Source organism: Triticum urartu, chromosome 1 (genome assembly GCF_003073215.2).
Source record: "Triticum urartu cultivar G1812 chromosome 1, Tu2.1, whole genome shotgun sequence".
NCBI lineage: Eukaryota > Viridiplantae > Streptophyta > Magnoliopsida > Poales > Poaceae > Triticum > Triticum urartu.
Genome location: NC_053022.1, coordinates 228,653,744 through 228,662,056, shown reverse-complemented (window position 1 = coordinate 228,662,056; position 8,313 = coordinate 228,653,744).

Here is an 8,313-nt window from a genome sequence, read left to right as displayed (position 1 = left end):
ACTTAAAAAACGGACCCTCTATAATTTAGTGGAGTATATTTGCTCTTCTAAAAAATATCATTTCTAATCAATTCCCTAAACTTAACGAAGTAATTTTTTTTTTGCTATTTTTTTGGAAATCCAGTTTAGCTCTCAAGAGCACATGCTCCTCTATGCGAGAAATGCTTTTTTTTCACGGAAACTCCGCTCTTTCCTAATGGGAAAAAGTTAAATTTTAGACCCTGATAAGTGCCACATGTGTGGCACGAGGCACCATGACCTTTTTTATGACAAGTTTAGTTACCCAAGAATGACAATTGTAGTGTGAAGTATGGCAATTTTCTGTTTGGACATCGACTTTCTATTTTTTTTTGATTTTTTTTTGGATGACAATTTTAGTTGTAAAAAAGTCAGGGCGATGTTACTTCGTGCCACACTTGTGGCACTTATCATTTAGGTAAAAGGGTAAAATTTTAACAACATGCTCAAACAATTCTTATTTTGTGATGATTTGCGATGAACAACCACTGTACTATATTCTTGTGCGTTTTATGGACATTCATTTTAATTCAGTTCAGTCCAGTTTTACTTCTTATACAAAGAACTAGCAAACATACCCATGTGTTGCAACGGGAAACAAAAAAAAGCATGTTTCTAGGCGAATAAGCATGACTCAAGATCCCTCCACAGATGCACATTATCTAATTCAACATAGCGCCTTCCCCGTGTTTTTGCTTATCCTCATTCCCACCTTGATCAACCATGACTGCGGCCACAGGTGCACATTATCTAATTCAACATAGCGCCTTATGCGTGTTTTTGCTTATCCTCATTCCCATCTTCATCAACCATGACCGCGATGTCCATTTGATTGCATTGCGTCTCGACATGGACAATCCCAAGTTGACGATCTCAGCCACCGCCTGAATCCTTAACCCATGATAGACGCCGGCTCTCACGCTAGGCGCTCCCACGCTCTCTCGCGCTCCGCCGGCGGCCACTCCGGCCCCGGCGTCCACCACCTCTGCGGCGCCGCCGCGCCTCGCCCTCGTCGACATGGGCTCCTCCCCCCCCGCCGCCCTCGTCAGGCCGCCCCCGCGCTCTCCGCTGGTTGGAGTCGAGCCCTTCCTCGGCGGGATCTAATCGGGCCGGCTCCCCTCCCCCGTCCTACCGGCAGGTGCTCTGATGAGGACATCAATACCATTGTTACACCCACAACCCCTACTGTTATACATAATGGACGAATTACTAGAGCTCGCTCACGCCAATTGAATTATCAGGTACTTTCGTTTCTTGGTAACGATTCTAATGTTCATGAGAATACGATGCTGCCTAAATTGGATACATTTGTTTTGCTTACAAATGAAGGGACTAGCTTGGACAAGAAAGATGAACCTTGGAGCAAGTTCAAGCATGGAGATGATGGCATGCGCAAGGGGAACAAAAACGGAGTTACAAGTGATGATTCCAGGACTTTGAAGCCACCATAATGAGTGCATGAAGCCTTGGACAAAATATACAAGATGCCACTCCATAAATTTCGTCCAGAGGCTATTCTAGGTGCTGCGTCACCTTATTATTGGGCCAGGCCCATGTATTTTCGAAGTACTTAAGGATAGGCTGTTTTTAGAGTCCGTATGTGTGGGGAAACAAGAGTTAGGGTTGGTTTCGGACCCCTCCACCAAGGGCCACGAAATTCCCCCTCTCTCCTCCATATATACAACCCTTAGGGCATCGTTTAAACTTTGGGTTTTGTTTAGATTAAAGTTTGCCATAGCTGCAACTTCGCGTACTCCGTTTGTGTTCAACGACCAGACAAAGGCGTCAAAGAACCCCACCTTGATCAATAAAGCTTTCATCTTATATTCGCAATATCCAGATTGCAATCTCAGTTTCTTGCTTGTTCTTCATTTGCCTGCAGGAAACAGACCTTCGGGGTCAGGTTGATCATGCTCCGGCGTGGTCAATAACCTCTCGGAGTTGGTTTAGCGATTGCTAAGGCGCGACGTCCTCGCACGTTCGTAGTCGGATCGTCAAAGTCGACTTCCTCCAAAACGATAGCCACCATCTCATCGAAAGACGGGACACCTTTGCCTCTATCAAGTGGTATCAGATTTCTAGGTTGCTCGGTGAGATTTTACAGTTTTTCGTAGTTTAGATCGAGTCTGTTCTTCATACCTATAATCCACGAAAAAGCCAAAAAAAATTATGGTTAGTTCATCCTATCCGAACCAATCTGAGCCTTTGCATAATCTTTTCTGTATTTGCTATGTTGAATTTGCGGTTGCATCGTCGTGTCTGGTTGCTGGTCTTAGTGTCTAGTCCTTTAGAGTTTCGAGTTCTGTTCACAAGTAGTCACGCCACCACCGCATCATCATCATCACCGCTGCCATATACCACCATCGTCATCACCGCTGCCATATTCCGCATATCCACTACCATCACGATAATCCGAGTCCACGTCCATCACCGATTCGCCACCAGTCCGAGTTCCACCATCCTACATATATCCGCCACCAGTCCGAGTTTCCACCAGATTCATCTCCGTCACCAGTTCTAGTCCGAGTCCAGTATTTGTTGCTTTGTTTTCGAGTCCCAGATCACGCGATACTCCGAGTCGTGACAGAGTAGGACTCCCCAACTTTCGAGCCATCCACAGAAGAAAAATAGTTCCAAACTCAAAAAAAAACTAAGTCTGGAAAATTCTGGCTAGGAAGTTTTTAGACCATTTGTAGACTTTTTCGAAATTTTTTTGTTGCGGAGCAAAAAAAAGAGGAATAAAAAGTGAAATAAGAAAAAAAAATACAGAGCGTGCTCCTCCCTTGTTTACGTGCAGCGCCGTGATTTTGTTAGTGTTCTAGGCTCGCGTCTCTAGCACGGTCTAGCCTAGGACCAGCACAGTACCATCGTTGAACATTTATTCAACTTTGCATCTCTGAATTGATTATTGCTGACCCTTTTTGCTACCATATTAGAAGCCTTCCCAGCTCCACATACATCTACGTCATGCGTTTGACTCTCCCTGTTAATCGCTCTATCCAAGCTTTGAGAGTTTTGACTACGACGGTGGCCGATCATCGCCTGCTGCTGGGTAAGAACTGGTAAGAATTTGAGATTTGCTTGACGGATTTGTGACATCCACCACCACCTCTTGTTAGTAGTCTGTAGGATCATAGTCTTGTGTGTTTCTATTGCTGCTAACCATGGCAGGATCACAAGCCGACGAGACTGACTGGGAGAACATGACGAATAAGGAGTTACATGATAAATTTCAGCAAATGATGAGTGGACAGGTGCAAGATGTCCTAAACAGATTTGAAGAGGCCATGGAGAAGATAGATGGAATGGAGAAGACGTTCGAAACAAAGCTCGATAACAAGTTTAATGAATTGCTCGCGCGTCTTCCATCACCACCACCGGCTGCCCCTAACGCACCTCTACAACAACAACAACGTTGCTTTCCAAATCAAGTGGGACGAGCACATCGCGTTCCCATTGACCCTGGGCAAAATTCTGGTGCCGCTGTTGATGCTTCTGCCGCTCCTGCTGCTACTGCAGAGGTGGAGGACCATTACGAGGATGAGGTTGACCAAAATCAGAACTACGTGCAACCACCAGCACCACCACCATCAGGTCGTCCTCATGCATATCATCACAACGGTAGGACTGCACCACCACCTGAGGTACATGACCATCTTCCTAAACTAAAATTGAATATTTCACCATTTGAGGGTAGATATGTTCCTGATATATATCTTACTTGGGAGTTAGAAACTGAACAACGATTTACATGTTTACAATATCCTAAGGAGAGACGTGTTCCTGCTGCTGTTTGTGATTTCACTAGTTTTGCATGTGTTTGGTGGTCTGAACATTGTAGATTATATCCTATTCCAACTACTTGGGCTGCTTTGAAAACTGCTATGCATACTCGTTGGGTTCCACCATATTATCAACGTGAATTACTTTAAAAATTGCAGCGTTTAAGACAAGGAATTTTTTTGTAGAAGAATATTATCAGGAATTATAAAGTGGCATGATTAGATGTGGTATTGTTGAGGAGAATGAAGCTGTGCTTGCACGTTTTATGGGTGGATTAAATAGAGAGATTCAGACCATTCTAGAGTATAAGGAGTATACTAATATCACTCGTTTATTCCATCTTGATTGTAAAGCTGAACGTGGGAGTGCAGGATCGACAGGCATTGGCGCAAACTAAATTTTCTGCAAGTTGATCTTCATCATGGACACCATGTGTATCCTCTACTTCCACTACTCCAGCACCTCCATCAGGTGCCACCTCCAGCCGTGATATAAGAAAGCAGACACAACCACCACTATCTGCCAAGAGCACACCTGCCGGGCCTGCGCAGAGCTTTTCTTCTTCCATTGCATCAACAGGGCACACAAGTGATATTATTTGTCGTCGTTGTAAGGGGAGATCACATTTTGCGAGAGAATGCAAATCTCAGCGTGTGATGATTGCTACCGAGGATGGTGGGTATGAGTCCGCTAGTGACTATGATGAGGAGACTTTGGCTCTTATTACACATGAAGAACACGGTGGAGATGATTCTGATCATGAGACGCAATACATGGCTGCTGAAGATGCTGACAGGTATGAATGTTTAGTTGCTCAACGTGTTTTGAGTGTGCAGGTTACACAAACTGAGAAAAATCAGAGGCATAATTTGTTCCATACAAAGGGGGTTGTGAAGGAGCGTTCTATCCGCATCATCATAGATGGAGGGAGCTGCAACAACTTGGCTAGCATGAAGATGGTGGAGAAGCTATCTCTCACCACAAGACCACATCCACATCCTTACTACATCCAATGGTTCAACAACAGCGGCAAGGTTAAGGTAACACATACTGTTCGTGTGCATTTTAGTATATCTACATATGCTGATTATGTTGATTGTGATGTGGTACCTGTAACACCCTCGATGCGACTATATCTCCCACGTGTCGAGGCACGACTTAGAGGCATAATCGCATTGAAGGCATATGTCGCAAGTTAGGCAATCTTCACAACATCCCATGTAATATGATAATAAAAGGGGAGATAACATAGTTGGCTTACACTCACCACATCAATCAAGTACATAAACAACATTACATCAACCAAACACTCATGGCCCGACTACGGCGCCAAAATAAAAGAGAACCCAACATGCGACACGGTCCGGTCACCCCCAACTGGGCACCACTACTGATCATCAGGAAAGGAAACATAGTAACGTTGAGAGTCCTCGTCGAACTCCCACTTGAGCTCGAGCGCGTCACCTGGAGCGGAATCATCAGGCCCTGCATCTGGTGTAATAGTAATCTGTGAGCCACAGGGACTCAGCAATCTCGCACCCTCACGATCAAGACTATTTAAGCTTATAGGTAAGGCAAGGTAAATATATGTGGAGCTGCAGCAAGCGACTAGCAAGTATGGTGGCTATCCTGTTCGCAAAGGAGAGCGAGAAGAGGAGGCAAAGAGCGAGTGGGAAACTAGAGAACAACCTGCGCAAACATTACTCCAACACCGTGTCCACTTCCCGGACTCCGCCGAGAAGAGGCCATCACGATAACTCACACTGTTGATTCATTTTAATTAAATTAAGGTTCAAGTTTTACAACCGGACATTAACAAATTCCTATCTGCCCATAACCGCGGGCACGGCTTTCGAAAGTTCAAATCCCTGCAGGGGAGTCCCAACTTAGCCCATGACAAGCTCTCACGGTCAACGAAGGAATAGACCTCCTCCCGAGACGTTCCGATCAGGCTCGGTATCTCGGTTCTTCAAGACACTTCGACAGGTTAAAACCAATCCAGCAACACCGCCCGAATGTGCCGACAAATCCCGATAGGAGCTGCACATATCTCTTTCTCAGGGCACAATCAGATTGTCTAAACTTCCGGTAGGCCAGCCCAGAGTTGCCCCTGGTAGCCACCGGCGGCTGACGAGTTGGACCAACACTCAGAGGAGCACTGGCCCGGGGGGGGGGGAGTTTAAAATAAGATGACCCTCGGGCTCCGGTAACCCAAGGGAAAAAGAGGCTAGGTGGCAAATGGTAAAACCAAGGTTGGGCATTGTTGGAAAAGCTTTAATCAAGGCGAACTATCAAGGGGTTCCCATTATAACCCAACCGCGTAGGAACGCAAAATCCGGGAACATAACATCGATATGACGGAAACTAGGGCGGCAAGAGTGGAACAAAACACTAGGCGAGAGGCCGAGCCTTCCACCCTTTACCAAGTATATAGATGCATTAATTAAATAAGATATATAGTGATATCCCAACAAGTAAATAAATGTTTCAACAAGGAACGGCCTTCAATCTTCACCTGCAACTAGCAACGCTATAAGAGGGGCTGAGCAAAGCGGTAACATAGCCAATCAACGGTTTGCTAGGACATGGTGGGTTAGAGGTTTGACATGGCAATTTGGGAGGCTTGAAAGCAAATGGTAGGCATCGTAGCATTGGCATAGCAAAAGAGCGAGCAAACTAGCATAGCAAAGATAGTAGTGATTTCGAGGGTATGATCATCTTGCCTGCACAGTTGTCAGAGTTGACTGGATCCTCGAAAGCAAACTCAACGGGCTCCTCATTAGCGAAATCGTCTCCCGGCTCTACCCAAACAAGACAAACAAGCAACAAGGACACAAATCAACCACGTGCAAGCTCAAACAACACGATACAATGATGATATGCTATGCGGGATGCGATGCGGGATGCATATGAAAGATGTGACAAGGAATGCATGAACCTGGCCTCAACTTGTACAAACAAGTGTGCCACTGTAAAGATGATATGAAATCGCTTGAAAATGATATAAAGAACGCCGGAATCGGAGTTACGGTTTGGAAATGGCAAGCGATTCAAAAATGACATCGGTCTGCGATTTACAGCAAGTAGCCATCTAAATGCAACGAGATGAACATGCTACGGCACCCAAACATGACAACAAAATACATGAAAGGGATGCATTCAAGATGCATAACAAAAGTCTAGCACTGAGCTACGGCCAATTCATCCATTAACAGATTCAAACAAGCATGGCAAAAATGCATATGGCAAACAAATCTCAGACTTAGTGAAATTAACACTTGTCTGGAATTTCAGATCAGGTAGCACTCTTCGGAGCAGCAAAACTATATTCTACAGGACCTGAACATGGCAAAGTAAAGCATGGCATGGAGCTACTCAAAGAGCTTAACAAAAGTCCCTTAGTGACCTTGAGCCAAAAGGGATCAGAAAATACAATTGCAAGCATGTGAACATGGCAAAAACATAATTAGTTTTCAGACTTAGTGAAAACTGACACATGCTGAAATATATCTCAAGTAGGCATGTTTACGAGCTCGATGCACTCACTATGGAGCAAGTCATGATAAGATAAGAATACACCCATCAAGAATACACAAAATGCAAGCTAGAAATGGCAAGAACAATAACATAGCATGCACGGATCAACTACAACATCATCGGCAAAATTGCAAACAAGTTGACAATCTGCCCAGATTCACAAAGTAGCAAAAGTAGAGCTCGATTGACTCAAGCTAGGGTACTCCATAATTGCAAACAAAGACATGGATGGATAGAGCACTACAAGATTAACAAAACATCCTTACTGATCATCCTCAAAAGAGGCACGGATCACTGGGAAACAACATGAACATATGGCAACATGAGATAAACAGCTCAAGGACTTAGTGGAATTGCTAAGTCCGTGAAATCAGAATTACCAAGTGCACCACTTTGCAAGCTCGTGCTAGTCACCACACACATCACAAAAATATATGGGTTGCACCTCTGGAAGGATGGCAAAACCCTTAACAAAACATATGTAGAACTCATGGGCATATCAGGCACACAATAATCATGGCAAAAATGACAAATATCTAAATGGAGTAGCAGATCTGACAATAATCTCAAGTAGCTCTCTTCTAACAGCATTTCGGGCATCAATATGATCTCAAATGAAAATGATGAAATGGAATGAAATGATGTACTCTTTGAGATGAACATTTTGATATGCTATATGCCCAAAACGGAGCTACGGATGCAAAGTTACGACATGACAAACAGGAGCACATGGATCTGAGATTTCGAGGACTTAGACGAAAAAAACAACCTCGAGATAAAAGTCAACGGTGCACGGAAGCCGAGGCGGTGGCGGATCTCGCCGGAGTCGGCCGGGACTTCGCCGGAGGGGGGAGGGGGGCAGAGCCGGATCTGGCCAAGGGGGCGCCGGGTCCGGCCGGCAGCGAGGCGGCGACGGCGGTGGAGGGCGACGAGGAGGGCCGGGGACGGCGCGCGGCGGCGACCTGCGGCGGCGGG